The sequence below is a fragment of the Salvelinus fontinalis genome, chromosome 12 (genome assembly GCF_029448725.1).
Source record: "Salvelinus fontinalis isolate EN_2023a chromosome 12, ASM2944872v1, whole genome shotgun sequence".
Lineage (NCBI taxonomy): Eukaryota > Metazoa > Chordata > Actinopteri > Salmoniformes > Salmonidae > Salvelinus > Salvelinus fontinalis.
In genome coordinates, this window is record NC_074676.1 from 10136530 (window position 1) to 10152908 (window position 16379).

Consider the following 16379-nt stretch of genomic DNA (forward strand, 5'->3'; position numbering starts at 1 on the left):
GGTTGAACTCATCCCAAACCATTTAAATTGGGTTGAGGTCGGGTGATTGTGGTGGCCAGGTCATCCGATGCAGCACTCCATCACTCTCCTTGGTCAAATAGCCCTTACACAGCCTGGATGTGTGTTTTGTGTCATTGTCCTGTTGAAAACCAATGATAGTCCTACTAAGCGCAAACCAGATGGGATGGCGTATCGCTGCATAATGCTGTGGTAGTCATGCTGGTTAAGTGTGCTTTAAATTCATAATAAATCACGTGTGTCACAATTAAAGCACCCCCACACTTCCTCCTCCACGTTGGGAACCACCCATGTGGAGATAATCCGTTCACCTACTCTGCGTCTCACAAAGACACAACGGTTGGAACCAAAATTCTCAAATTTGGACTCAACAAACCAAAGGACAGATTTCCTCCGTTCTAATGTCCATTGCTCATGTTTCGTGGCCCAAGCAAGTCTCTTCTTATTATTGGTGTCCTTTAGTAGTGGTTTCTTTGCAGCAATTCGACCATGAAGGCCTGATTCACCCAGTCTCCTCTGAACAGTTGATATCAGATTTGAAGGTAAGACCCAGATACAGATTGTGTCAAAGTAACAATGTTTATTACAGCAACAGGCAAACGACAGGTCAAGGCAGGCAGGGGTTGATAATCCAGAGTAGTGGGGCAAAGGTACAGGACAGCAGTTAAGGTCAGGTCATGCAGATTTCGTTAATTCAGAGGTGAGGTATGGGTACAGGATGTCAGGCAGGCTCAGGGGCAAGCAGTCAGGACAGGCAAGGGTCAAAACCACGAGGGTGAGGAAAAAGAAAGACTGGGGAAAAGCAGGAGCTGAGACAAAACCGCTGGTTGACTTGACAAACAAAAACTGGCACAGACAACCAGAAATCACAGGTATAAATACACAGGGGAAGATTGGCGACACCTGGAGGGGGGTGGAAACAAGGACAGGTGAAATAGAGACGGTGTGTGACAATTGAGTTGTGTCTGTTACTTGAACTCTGTGAAGCATTTATGTATTTGGACTGCAATTTCTGAGGCTGGTAACTCTAATGAACTTATCCTCTGCAGCAGAGGTAACTCTGGGTCTTCCTTTCTTGTGGAGGTCCTCATGAGAGCCAGTTTCATCATAGCGCTTGGTTTTCGCGACCGCACTTGAAGAAACTTTCAAAGTCATCGAATCTTCCAGATTGACTTACCTTCATGTCTTAAAGTAATGATGGGCATTTGTTTTTCTGTGCTTATTTGAGCTGTTCTTTCCATAATATGTACTTGGTCTTTTACCAAATAGGGCTATCTTCTGTATACCACCTCTACCTTTTCACAACACAACTGATTGACTCAAACGCATTAAGAAGGAAAGAAATTCCACAAATTAACTTTTAAGAAGGCACACCTGTTAATTGAAATGCATTCCAGGTGACTACCTCATGAAGCTGGTTGAGAGAATGCCAAGAGTGTGCAAAGCTGTCAATAAGGCAAAGGGTGGCTACTTTGAAGAATCTCAAATACATAATATATTTATATTTAAAATCTAAATATATTTCTACAATGTAGAAAATAGTACAAATAAAGAAAAATCCTTGAATGAGTAGGTGTGTCCAAACTTTTGACTTGTAGTGCATATTTATTTCCTTTGCTGAAAAATACACTTGTTTTAAACCCCATGCTTTTGGGACTAGCAGAGCCTTCAATTTGGAGTTGCATGCAATACACATATCTAACAGCAGAGGGAAACAATACTCGATATTGAAACAGACATTCAAATCAAGTTTATTCATACATTAAAGTGGCCAGCGCTATCATCTAGGAAAAGGTTAATGTATTGCTGTGGGGAAATGACAGAGGTGTTCTCTTTTTATCAATTGCTGAAACAGAAGGGCATTCTGAGGGCCTGGCAGGGGTATTTTAGAATTTCTCATAATATAACACAGCCTATTATTATTTTACTATTATTATTATTAGCTATGGATAGACTGCAGAAATGTCCTTATCAATTTTTGTTGCATTTTGCACTGAATAACAAATCCTATTGATGATGTTTTATGTGGTGGGGTCGTCACCTTGCCGTTGAAAATAGATTAAATTGAATTGCATTAATTGCATTAGATATTGGAGGTAACTAAAGTTCATTTTGAAATTGATACTATAATTAATCAATAAGCATGAGGGGTGTGGTATATGGCCAATGTACCACGGCTGTTCATAAAAGCACAACGCAATGCAGTTTGCCTGTGTACAGCCATTAGTCGTGGTATATTGGCCATGTACCACAAATCCCCGAGATGCCTTAATGCTTAAATATACCACCGTTTTCAGCCAATCAGCATTCAGGGCACGAACCACCCAGTTTATAACAGACCGTAGACCATGCATTGGTAAAAAAAAAAAAAAGATTTTACTGTCCTAATTAGGTTGGTAAACCTGATTTATAATTGGATTTTAGTAACTGAGGAAATACATCACGTGACTGAGGCTATGGGGACTGTTTATATTTGCTCAAATTTGTCATAATTGTATTTTTTTCTTTTTATAAATCATGTTTCATAAATGTTATTTTCTTTATAGATTACAATTGGTGCAGTTCGTTTTGCTTGGCCCGGTGCCCCGGGTGAATGGCGATTTCACTTAAGGACCAATGGAATGGTCTAAAATCAGTTAACTCCGCTACCATGGGGAACCGGGCCATGCAAAAAGAACTCGGCCAGCGGCTTTGACGATATCATGCTCAGAAGTCAGATCGTAATGTGTCGATGGTTGATTTCTCTGGTCTTGTTCTATGACTCTCAAATATTGCACACGCAACGGAGTGGGGAGACTTTTTTCTGCTGGCTTCCAACATAGCTCGTGCTACTTGATGAAATAACGAGCAAAGTGCTGGAACTGTACGTTCTCTCTGATAACTGGTCCCAACAAAGATTAGAAATATGGGCTTCGTTACCCTTGAAACGAAAACAAGAGCCACTTTTTTTTGCGAAACTGGCAGTTGTTGACTACGCTATGGACGAAGACTGGTTTCATTTAATGGTGTAATACGTGAGTTATTTGGAGTTTAAAATGTGTGAGATGGTGGGTTTATCGAAAGCCTCGTTGTCCAGGAGAACAAGATGGCAGCATTGCAGGCAGACTGAGCATGGTGTGGGTACTTGTTAAACTCGTTAGCATGTTCAGAGAAGCCCTGCTAACTGTATTCTGTCACTAACTACTGTTAATAAAGATAGCTAACGTTTATGTATGCTAACGTTAAAATTACCAAGCCATTTGTGCGAATTTCAATGCATTTCGTAACTAGTAAGTAGCTAGCTTGTTAGGCATTGAAGTCAAACTATGAGCAAAACTAACGTAGACGTTGGCTAGCTAACGTTAGCAAATCTGTCAAACTAGCTAACTAGTTGCTAGCCAATAGTTAATGTTAGCAAAACGTTTGTTCGTCAGCATGGGTTGCCTTTTTGATTCGTCCACTGGTTTGTATGTACATTGTATGTACATTTTAATTGTCTGATTTTGGGTGATTTAATTATTGCCTACCAACTAGCTGGCTAGCCAACGTCATGGAATGGCTAACGTTAACTAACTACATTTCGTAGTAATCCACTCGGTGGGTAACGAGAAGTCCCAGTCATGTCCTTCCTCTTGTTGTGACATAACGTTAACTGACAAGATGAACGCTTACATTCACCAGCCATCTAACTTATAATAACAATGTTTTATCCCTCAGACATATAGCTATTTAAAACATTAACTAGCTAGCTATATAACTTACATACTATTGGATTTCTGCCTTGGCACTACTAACGTTAGCTACTTATTTGAAATTACTTAAAGCTACGTTGTCAACAGGTGCCTTATCAACCACCCATACCCCTCAGTTTGCACCCCCACCCATTTGTTGATTACTTACACAGAAAGGTCAGTCACTAGTGATTTGACTTAGTTACTAATGTCCTCTTACAGCAGGCAGCCTTTACAATCCTGAAATGGTGAGGAGTGTAATTCAACACTAGACCAGGGTCTCCTACCAATGATGGGGAATCAAGCTACTGCGTGTATGGACAGAAGGCATGGCAGCTGACTCTGTTTTTGTACTTAGCTAGTGTGGTAACTAGTAAGTGTTGGACAAGGTTTATGTAAATAAGGATAAAGAATTAAGCCTTGCTGTTCTGATTTATATCACCACAGGGTACCCCTGAGTGTGAAGTGAACCTTTCATTGGGTAATCAGTTTATTTTATTTTGCGGTGTTCCTTTTGGTAGGATGACATCATTTCAGTTCATGTGTGATGCAACTAGCAATCTGCTTTATGTTATCTGTTTGTTTTTACAATTTAAATTAGGAACTGAAGTAGGGATGGGAATTTCATATTAATTTTGGGGGATTTTCTGAGTCAAAATACAAAATAAAATAGCTACTGACTATCGAGCAATCAGAATGATGTTTGTCAGGGGTCTCCAACCATTTCCAACATGAGAGCTACTTTAAAAAATGTTTTACTTACTGTGAGCTACTCATTTTGAATAATTTTCTCCTTTTCAAATAGGCACATTCTTTTCTCCTATTCTCCCTAGCAATTCTTCCCCGGGTCCTTAGTGTACAAGAAAAAGTGCACTCTGTTTTCTGTCAATATACCTGATAAAATAGTGGCTAATAAACAACTCTATATTGTGTTTTGATATTTTCCAAAATTATATTTTTCCTTGAATTTTTTTCAGTAAAAATTGCAATTGTTCTTATTTAACTAGGGAAGTCGAGGACAAATTCTTATTTACAATGGTGGCCTAGGAACAGTAGGTTAACTGCCTTGTTCAGGGGCAGAACAACAGACTTTTTGTCTGGGATTCGATCTAGCAACCTTTCGGTTACTGGTCCAACGCTCTAACCACTAGGCTACCTGCCGCCCCTCTTAAAGAAACAACAAAATGTGATGTTCTGAGTCCTTGTCGATGCGTAAATCACAGAAGATCTGGAATCATTTAAATTGCACCTCTGGCCCTTTTTACGTTGCAGATCTAGCGAGGGAAGAATGTGCTGTCTATTCTGCTGGTCAAGTGACAGTTCTCAACTGCTGCTGTTCATTTCATGCCAACGTTTGCAAATAACAAATAATAGATACACTTATTCATGATATACTTCTGCCAGGTAAGCCTTCTTTGCAGTTAACATTTAATTGAAGGTTTTGGGGCAAGTATTTTTGTCGGTGGAACATGTGAAAATTGCATGTACTTTCAGCGAGCTACTGGTAGTGCGCAATTAACCTGTTGGAGACCGCTGATGTAAATGCTAGACAGCGGGCATGCTGCTTTTCTCCGGTAGTTTGGCTAAAAGCAATTCAGAATGAAAAGTCAGATTTTCACCATAATAACTGATTCTGTAACAAAAGTTTTTGGGGTGAGTGTTTTGCATTCATCTGTCAGGTATTGTGAACTGTTAGGTGAGTGCCTGTAATTGCTTTTTGAAGTGGGGGGGAAATGGCATACTAATGTCAGGGCAACCTGGGGGGCTAAATGCGCAGCAGTAGCTCAATGCACCATTATTAAAAACTGTGTTTAAAAGTTGTTTTTACTCAATTAAGACTTTCAAATGTCATGGGGTATACGTGTTGGTAAAAATGTCAAGGATAATTTAATTTAGACAAAAGCCTTTCAATTGTTAAAATAGGCCATCTATATATACAGTACCAGTCAAAAGTTTGGACACCTACTCATTCCAGGGTTTTTCTTTATTTTTACTATTTTCTGCATTGTAGAATGATAGTGAAGACATCAAAACTATGAAATAACACACATGGAATCATGTAGTAAACAAAAAACTGTTAAACAAATCAAAATATATTTTATATTCGTAGCCACCCTTTGCCTTAATGAAAGCTTTGCACACTCTTGGCATTCTTTCAACCAGCTTCACCTGGAATGCTTTTCCAACAGTCTTTATGGAGTTCCCACATATGCTGAGCACTTTCTGGCTGCATTTCCTTCACTTTGCAGTCCAACTCATCCCAAACCATCTCAATTGGGTTGAGGTCGGGTGATTGTGGACGCCAGGTCATCTGATGCAGCACTCCATCACTCTCCTTGGTCAAATAGCCCTTACACATCCTGGGTCATTGTCCTGTTGAACACATGATACTCCTGCTAAGCGCAAACCAGATGGGATGGCGTATTGCTGCCGAATGCTGTGGTAGCCATGCTGTGGTAGCCATGCTGGTTAAGTGTGCCTTGAATTCTAAATAAAACACAGACAGTGTCACCAGCAAAGCACCATCACGCCACCTCCATGCTTCACGGTGGGAACCACACATGCAGAGATCATCTGTTCACCTACTCTGCGTCTCACAAAGACACAGCGATTTGAACCAAAAATCTCAAATTTGGACTACTTTGAAGAATCATATAAAATATATTTTGATTTAAGAATTTTTTGGTTACTACATGATTCGAAATGTTTTGATGTCTTCACTATTCTACAATGCAGAAAATAGTAAAAATAAAGAGAACCCTTGAATGAGTGTGTGTGTGTGTGTGTGTGTATATATATATATATATATATATATATATATATATATATATATATATATATATCTCAAGTACCGTAAATCTTCAATTAATAGCCCCAGTGTTTATTTGTTTAAATCGCTCAACACAACAGGCACTTATTAGAGACAGGAATCTAGTTCATCAAGGTGTCTTATTTCCTTAATGCACACACGTTTTGCTCATTTGCGTAGTTGTTTAATTCCAGCATTTTAATACGTTTCTTCATTTCTTTATTGTTATTTACACACATTCACAATGCTTTTGTCTTAGTATGCCTCTTTCTTTACAAAATATTTATTCTCCTCTCTGACTGTGCATTTCGGTAGTTCTTACTTTCGTCTCCTAAGGGTGATCGGACTATTTCTATTGTTCTGTACACCCAAACTTGTTCTGTTTTTGTGTTTGCCAGTTAGCTATCAGTTCTCAGCTGTTAGCAGCCAATGGCTCGTAGTTTCTTACCAAAAACAGATGATTTACAATTTTTTCAAGTCAATACTGAATTGTTTAATGTTAGAAATCAAACATTTAACCTCGTAAATAATTTATGATAAGCTTGTAAACAATTTAATTTAGACTCAGTGTTTTATTTCCTATAGTGTTTTCCATTGCCCAGCTATTAAAACACAGGTGGCTATTTGAGACTCAGGGCTTAATTATTTGTAGTTTTACGGTAATTGAATACTAACGTCTGTTCGGATATTCGATTAACCATGCCCCTCCCTAAACTAAATCCATTTCAATACGAAAGACACACCCATTCATCTGTCTGAACATGGCATACAGTGCCTTCAGAAAGTATTCATACCCCTTATTCCACATTTTGTTGTAGCCTGAATTCAAGATTGTTTAATAACCCATGACAAAGTGAAAACATGATTTTTAAAACTGTATTGAAAATTAAATGTAGAAATATCTCAATTGCATAAGTATTCACACCCCTGAATCAATACTTTGTTGAAGCACCTTTTACGATGATTACAGCTTTGCGTCGTCTTGGGTATGTCTGTCAGCTTTGCACATCTAGATTTGGTGATTTTTCTCCCATTCTTCATTGCAGATTTTCTCAAGCTCTATTAAATTATTTCAGGAGTAGCTGTGGACAATGATTTTTCAAATGGCATTCAAGTCTGGTTTTGGCTGGGCCACTCAAGGAGTTTTACGTTCTTGTTCTGGAGCCATTCCAGCGTTTCTTTGGCTGTCTGCTTGGGGTCATTGTCCATTTGGAATGTAATTCTTTGCCCCAGTCTAAGGTCGTTTGCTATCTGAAGCAGGTTCTCATGAAGGATTTGCCAGTATTTGTCTCTCTCTACTCATTGTTCCCTTAAGCTGTACCAGTCTCCCAGTCCCTGCTGCTGACAAGCATCCACATAGCATGATGCTGCCAGCTTCATGGTAGGGATGGTGTTAGACGGATGATGAGCTGTGCCTGGTTTTCTCCAGACATAGTGCTTTGCATTCAGGCCAAAGAGTTACATTTTTGTCTCCTCCAACCACAGAATCTTTGTGCCTTTTTGCAAACTGAAGGTGTGCTATCGTGTTTTTTTTTCTCAGGAGTGGCTTCTTCTGGCCTCTCCCATAAAGCCCAGATTGTTGAATTGCTGTAGAGACTGGAGAACATGCCAGAAGGACTACAATCTCAGCCAAGGTTGTAGTTCCGTCAGAGTGGTCATTGGGTTATTGGTCACCTCCTTGACCAAGGTCCTTCATGCCCGGTTACTCAGTTTGGTCAGACAGCTCTAGGCAGAGTCGGGGTAGTTTTGCATTTTTTCAATTTCCCAATGATGAAGACCACTATTATTGAAAACACTCAATTTATGGACAGTTCTTTGAACTTCATGGCATAGTTTCTGCTCTGACATGCACGGTCAACTGTGGGAACTTATAGAGAGGTGTTTCGAAATCAAACAATTGATCTGTCATGAGTGGACTCCAAGTTGTAGAGACATCTCAAGGATGATTAAAGGAAATTGGATGCACCTGAGCTCAATTTGGAGCATCATAGTAAAGGGGTATGAATAGTTATGTAAATTAGATCTCTGTATTTAATAAATTGGCTAACAATAAAAATAAAGTATTTTACTTTGTCATTATGGGGTATTGTGTGTAGATGGGTGACGAGGGAAAAATTATTTAAACTATTTTGAATTCCGGTTGGAACACAACAAAATGTGGAGTAAGTCAAGGGGTATGAATACTTTCTGAAGGCACTGTATTAGTGCCCCATGGTGTAACTATTGCCCTGTCAGCATAAAACCTTTCCATACTGTTTGAAGCAAACACTCACTCTGATGGAATCTGCAGCACAGCTAAAACGTTCATGTTTCCCAACTTTGATGATCTAACAAGTGCTGGTACTCCAGAGACTATAGTGACAAGATGAGACATTTTTAAAGGTAATGCTGAAAGGTTAGCTTTTGACAGGCTGGCAGGTTGGCTGTCTGTTTGCTTGTGGTCTAAAGTGTCACACAGTTTGCTGTTTTAATAAAGCCCCCCCCCCCCCCCCCCACATCTACTGTAGTTCCCTTTTTTGCTTGCGCTGCTTTTCCTGCCTGAGACAGACACAGCATAGCTCACCCACAGAGGGATGGGATTCCCCCCTCATTACATTGATATGGTTTTAGTTTTTTTGCTGAATGTGCCCCGGTAGAGCTTGCTATGGAGAACCGATGGAAATTCTGGAAACCACATGCTATCTGATCTAACTGAAATGTCTAATTGCCTCCTCCATAGCAATTTTTGTTGGAAGTTGTGTTGAGATGGCCTAGCAATCAGCCACGTAACAACAACAACGTGGCTGGCTAAGTTTTATTATACAGCGTGAAAAATGTATTTTGGATAGTTATTGCTTGCAAAACCAGAGCTGGGGTAATTGTTGTAAACTAATCTTTCCCATTCCTTCTCTCTTACAGGTATGGCCTCAAAAATGTTGGTGTACCCACCACATCTTTATCAAACACAAACGAGTGCTTTTTGCAGTGTGAAGAAACAGAGTTGAGCTCAACAGCTGTTTTTTTTTTTTTTATGATTGGAGCCTGTCGACCTATATAATTGGAATACATTTTGGCATTGCCCAGCCTACCAATATCCTCCATTTAAGACAAACTTCAACATCTTGTAGACCCCTGAGTGGGCAGGACATATCTTTGCAGGCCGCTGCATCCCTAAAAGTAGTACACAGTGAGTTGCTCCAAAAAACACCTCGGACCCAGGACCAGGGTCCCCCCTGTCAAGGCAACTATCCAGAGAAGCCGGAACAGCAGTGGAGCTACAGGGGCAGTCAGACTGGGTAGAGGGGACTGTGGCCAGAGAAGCAGCAGTGAAGGAGGTGAGGAGAGCGGGGGAGGTTTGAACTCATTGAAAAGCCCCCTGCAATGTGGGCTGAAACGTCAGGGTGAGCACCCGGAGAACAGTGGGAAAGCCATGCAGATAGTGGAGGACGTTTCCATGATACCTGCCATGTTGCAAACTAACATAGGGAACACGGTGGGGGGAGTGCCCCGCAAACAGAATGGGGGAGGGACTGGGGCTCGCAATGTGGTCGGGGATGGGGACTACCAGTTGGTGCAGCACGAGGTCTTGTGCTCCATGAAGAACACTTACGAGGTGCTGGAGTTCCTAGGTCGTGGCACCTTCGGACAGGTGGTGAAGTGTTGGAAGCGGGGCACAGGAGAGGTCGTGGCAATCAAGATCCTAAAGAACCACCCATCGTATGCGCGACAGGGCCAGATAGAGGTCGGCATCCTTGCCCGTCTGAGTGGCGAGAACGCAGATCAGCATAACCTGGTGCGGGCCTTTGAGTGCTTCCAGCACCGCAGCCACACCTGCCTGGTGTTTGAGATGCTTGAGCAGAACCTCTATGACTTCCTCAAGCAGAACAAGTTCAGCCCGCTGCCGTTGAAGGTGATCCGGCCGGTCTTACAGCAGGTGGCCACTGCGCTGAAGAAGCTCAAGAGCCTGGGCCTGATCCACGCTGATCTGAAGCCGGAGAACATCATGCTGGTGGACCCGGTGCGACAACCTTACCGGGTGAAAGTGATCGACTTTGGCTCGGCCAGCCACGTGTCCAAAGCTGTGTGTTCCACGTACCTGCAGTCACGCTACTACAGGTAGGTTGGGCCTGCCCTTTTACGTCACAATAATACAGTTTAGTACTGTGACCTGACTACATGAATAGAGTGTTGTTCATGCCTTTATCTTCATAGAAATATTTTAAAAGTTGGGATGACAAATCAGCACAACTCCAGTTAGGCTACCAATTAAGCGCTGACCAGTTCAAGATACAGGGGTAGCATTTCACAAGGGTTAGTCTATTGTCCAGAGCTTTATGCATTTAGGCCATTATGTAATATGAACAAAGGGCCCTGTAATAACCTGCAGATTTTTCAGAGGGAGCTTGACGGCATGCAAACGCTTTCCCTGCACTGCCTCTGTTAACCATCAGACGGTTACGCCCAAATGGGCCTACATTACGTAACCTGTTGAAGGAACAGAAGTGTTTACATGAACAAGAATGCCTTTAATGTTTTACATGTTTCCGGATGAGACACATGGAAAATTCTCAATGTCTAATCCTTGTGGCCACTACCATATATAGGCCTATGCTTCCAATTTAACAAGTATGTGAAATGTTGAAACAGTGTTACGTAACATACCTCCGTGACCCGCTACGGTGTTATGGTGCTTCTCAGAAATGGTCCTGGTCTATGAAGAGCTTAGAGGGCCAGTTTATTCTCATGGCTTGGCTGCATATAGCCAGAGAGGTCAGTAGGCGGGGTGAAGAATGTTGCGTGGAAATGCACATTTAGAGACCGGAGAAAGGCATTTGGACGTTCCTCTGTTTTAGAGTGCACGTGTATGTGCAGCACACGGCACCAAGGTATTTTTATTTTCTTTCTATCTGCATCTTGGTATTAGGAACAGCAGTTCTCATGTTCAGCCAGCCATGGAGCATGTGTCGGAGGCTGACATGAGGTTCACAACAGCTAAGGCTGGTTGCCTGCCTTATGAACTGTACACAGTGAACAATTGGCTTCTCTTGGATTAATATTTCCATTTCATTGTGATAACTGTAGTTTATCTATGTGTAGACATGCCAGTATGTCCAGTGAACTCAACCTACGCAGACAGCAGTATGTGAACACCCCTGCAGTTGCACACCTGCTAAACCTCTCCCTACGCTGCTCATGTAGGTGTTGGACTTATCTACTTTCTTGATGTTGATTATGTAATGCTTCAGTGAGGGTACAGAACCCATGTGTGACTTTGTTGCACTCAGGTTATCAGTCAAATAGATATAAGGAGGAACTGAGTGCATAAACTGAAGGTTGAAACCGAGTGTTTCATAAGAGGGATATTACTTCATTCATAGCGCTTCACATTTTGGAGGTGACTAAAGCTCTACTTGTTTACTTCTCAACTAGGCCCGGAATGCAGCTCTCGCCTATTACTGCTGGATTAAATCAGAAATGTGTTCAAATTACAATGCATAGACTGCTGCCTGTGACATGTAGTTTAGGCCTTATCGTTTTATAGCAGTGGTCACCAAACTTTTCTGAGTCCAGGTCACTGAGTCAAAATGTAAGCTGAGTTCTACCATTCACATTTTTTAAATAATATGATTTAAACATAAGCCTATGCAACATTAACCAATTAAAAACAGTTCTGTAGCAATGAGGTTTGTGCAGTAGGCTATAGGCCCAATACATTATCACAGCTGTGCTTGAATTGCCCTGCCAATGTTGTTCTTGTCAGACTATTTCAACATTTTTGGTATACACTAGTAATAGATAATTTGTTGTATTACTTGTGGCACAGCTGAGTGAGCATAATACACTGCTCAAAAAAATAAAGGGAACACTTAAACAACACAATGTAACTCCAAGTCAATCACACTTCTGTGAAATCAAACTGTCCACTTAGGAAGCAACACTGATTGACAATAAATTTCACATGCTGTTGTGCAAATGGAATAGACAAAAGGTGGAAATTATAGGCAATTAGCAAGACACCCCCAAAAAAGGAGTGATTCTGCAGGTGGTGACCACAGACCACTTCTCAGTTCCTATGCTTCCTGGCTGATGTTTTGGTCACTTTTGAATGCTGGCGGTGCTCTCACTCTAGTGGTAGCATGAGACGGAGTCTACAACCCACACAAGTGGCTCAGGTAGTGCAGTTCATCCAGGATGGCACATCAATGCGAGCTGTGGCAAGAAGGTTTGCTGTGTCTGTCAGCGTAGTGTCCAGAGCATGGAGGCGCTACCAGGAGACAGGCCAGTACATCAGGAGACGTGGAGAAGGCCGTAGGAGGGCAACAACCCAGCAGCAGGACCGCTACCTCCGCCTTTGTGCAAGGAGGTGCACTGCCAGCTCCCTGCTAAATGACCTCCAGCAGGCCAGTTGTCGATGTGTTCCTGGTTCGAGCCCAGGTAGGAGCGAGAAGAGGGACGGAAGCTATACTGTTACACTGGCAATACTAAAGTGCCTATAAGACAATCCAATAGTCAACAGTATATGAAATACAAATGGTACTGAGAAATAGTCCTATAATAACTACAACCTAAAACTTCTTACCTGGGAATATTGAAGACTCATGTTAAAAGGAAAAATTAAAATAAGTGTTCATTCAGTATTGTTGTAATTGTCATTATTACAAATACAGTTTAGAAATCGTCCGATTAATCGGTATCGGTGTTGAAAAATCATAATTGGTTGACCTCTAGTCTCTATAGTCGTGGTTTTGAAATCTTTGCTGTGTGTTCAAGGCTTTTTACAGTCTATGGCATGAGGTAACTGAACTCAGATCACTGTCTGCAATCTGATTGGAGAGCGGTAGGCCTATAAGGGGACTTAATTTGCTCTCCGGGCCTGCCAGGTAGGTGGAGTTCGACCTTCAAACACAAATGGTTCAAAACACTTTTCCTTCCCAGCACTAGGGCTGCTGAATCAAGTGCACCTATCGCCAACAGCGCTGTGTTTTTTTATTAATTAAAAAAATATATATATTGCTGAAATGTTTGGTGATTGACTAGGAATGCCTTGGAGACTACTGGTTGGTGACCAATGTTTTTTTATCGGAACATGTAAAGTGAGTTTTCCAAGGTACGGTGACTTTGAAAAAACTAAAAACGAGAGCTTTTAAAGTCACTACGATGACTTTTGCCTCTACTCTCATTTGTACCTGCTGTTTGCAGTCTTCTTCACTTTGCCTCCCATAAAAGTGACCTATATATACGATGATGTTTCAAATGGTAACCTCTTTTCTGACATCAGTTATGCAAATCCATGGACTGCAGGAAAACCCTGGTCTTGAAGGCTTGGTGAAATACCCTTAAAACCTCTACAGGATCGGTGTCCCTATACTGGGACGGTTGTTGCCTAATATGCAATAATGTGACTAGAAAACGTTGTATATAGTAGTCAACTTTCTGGGACATAGACATATCTTATATGGGCAGGTAGCTTAATTTCTTGTTAAAACATCAGACAGAAACAATAAACGAGGACGGTTGCTAAATGTTATGTGCGCAGACCTTTTAGATTAAAGTAATTGCGCATATGCGTAGGTGTGTCTTTGCCTATGGTTTTGGGTTATGCCATTAACCCATGCCTCCGTTTTTCTTATTGTCAATGTGGCCAGTAATACACACTGTTAGTGATTGACCATGGTGAAGAGCCTTTATGCATAGTCAGGCTCGTATGCTGGGTTGTCATGACGAAGCACACTTGAGGGGCTTACACAGTAATTCGTTTTTAGAAAGGCATCAATCCGACGTACGGTCAGACTGCTCCGAACTCTAATTCAAATAGACAGTGCATTCGGAAAGTATTCAGACCCCTACTTTTTCTACATTTTGTTACGCTGCAGACCTATTCTAAAATGGATAAATAGTTTACTTTTCCCCTCATCAATCGACACACTACCCTATATAATGACAAAGCAATAACTTATTTTTTTGCACATTTATTTCAAATAAAAAACTGATCACATTTACATAAGTATTCAGACCCTATACTCAGTACTTTGTTGAAGCACCTTTTAGCAGCGATTACAGCCTCAAGTCTTCTTGGGTATGACGCTACAAACTTGGCACACCTGTAATTGGGGAGTTTGTCCCGTGTTTCTCTGCAGATCCTCTCAAGCCCTGTCTGATTGGATGGGTAGAGTCGCTGCACAGCTGTTTTCAGGTCTCTCCAGAGATGTTCATGTCCGGGCTCTGGCTGGGCCACTCAAGGATATTCAGAGACTTGTTCCGAAGCCATTCTTGCGTTGTCTTGGCTGTGTGTTTTAGGGTCGTTATCCTGTTGGAAGGTGAACCTTCACCTAGTCTGAGGACCTGAGCGGTATGGAATGGGTTTTCATACCGGATCTCTCTGTACTTTGCTCCATTCATCTTTCCATCGATCCTGACTAGTCTCCCAGTCCCTGAAAAAACATCCCCACAGCATGATGCGTCACCGTAGAGATGGTACCAGGCTTCCTCCAGACGTGACGCTTGGCATTCAGGCCAAAGTATTCCATCTTGGTTTCATCAGACCAGAGAATCTTGTTTCTTATGCTCTGAGTTCTTTTAGGTGCCTTTTGGCAAACTCCAAGTGAGCTGCTGTGCCTTTCACTGAGGAGTGGCTTCTGTCTGGCCACTCTACCATAAAGGCCTGATTTGTGTGTAGATTGAGGATTTTTTATTTAATACATTTTAGAATAAGGCTCTAACTTCTACTTGGTACTCATCCCGGATCCGGGAGCACCCTCTTCAGTAAAAAAGCTGACTAGCATAGCCTAGCATAGCGCCACAAGTAAATACTAGCATCTAAATATCATGAAATCACAAGTCCAAGACACCAGATGAAAGATACACATCTTGTGAATCCAGCCATCATTTCAGATTTTTAAAATGTTTTACAGGGAAAACACTATGTATTTATATTAGCTAACCACGATAGCAAAAGACCCAACCGCATATTTTCACAATTTTTTTTCCTGCATAGTTAGCTATCACAAATTCGACCAAATAAAGATATAAATAGTCACTAACCAAGAAACAACTTCATCAGATGACAGTCTGATAACATTTATTGTATAGCATATGTTTTGTTCGAAAAATGTGCATATTTCAGGTATAAATCATAGATTTACATTGCAGTAGTCTCACCAAAGCAGCTAGAATAACTACAGAAGCCAACATGAAATACCTAAATACTCATCATAAAACATTTATGAAAAATACACGGTGTACAGCAAATGAAAGACAAAGATCTTGTGAATCCAGCCAATATTTCAGATTTTTTAAAGTGTTTTACAGCAAACACAATATAGCATTATATTAGCTTACTACAATAGCCTACCACACAGCCGCATTAGTTCAAGGCACGTTAGCGATAGCGAATAAACCAGCAAAAGATATCAATTTTTTCACTAACCTTCTCAAACTTCATCAGATGACAGTCCTATAACATCATATTACACAATACATATATGGTTTGTTCGAAAATGTGCATATTTAGCGGTACAATTCGTGGTTGAACAATGTGAATACTAGCCAAACAGCACAAAATAATCCGGATATATTTCTGACACTCACATCATCTAATCAAATAACTAACCATATACTTTACTAAAAAATACAGGTTGGACAGCAAATGAAAGATACACTGGTTCTTAATGCAACCGCTGTGTTCGATTTTTTTTTTTAAATAACCTTATTACGACATACAGCTTACGTTATAGCGAGACAGCGCCCGAAATCTGGGCGGAATATCGTCTAAACATTTTCGACAGAAATACGAAATAATATCATAAATAGTTCCTACTATTTGATGAGCTTCCATCAGAATCTTGTACAAGGTGTCCTTTTTC

General features: G+C 41.0%; 1 pseudogene; it reads left to right on the top strand.

The window, feature by feature from the left end:
* Window positions 1-1580: 1580 nt before the first annotated feature.
* LOC129866765 (homeodomain-interacting protein kinase 3-like) overlaps window positions 1581-16379 on the top strand; it is a 53434-nt pseudogene continuing 38635 nt past the window's right edge.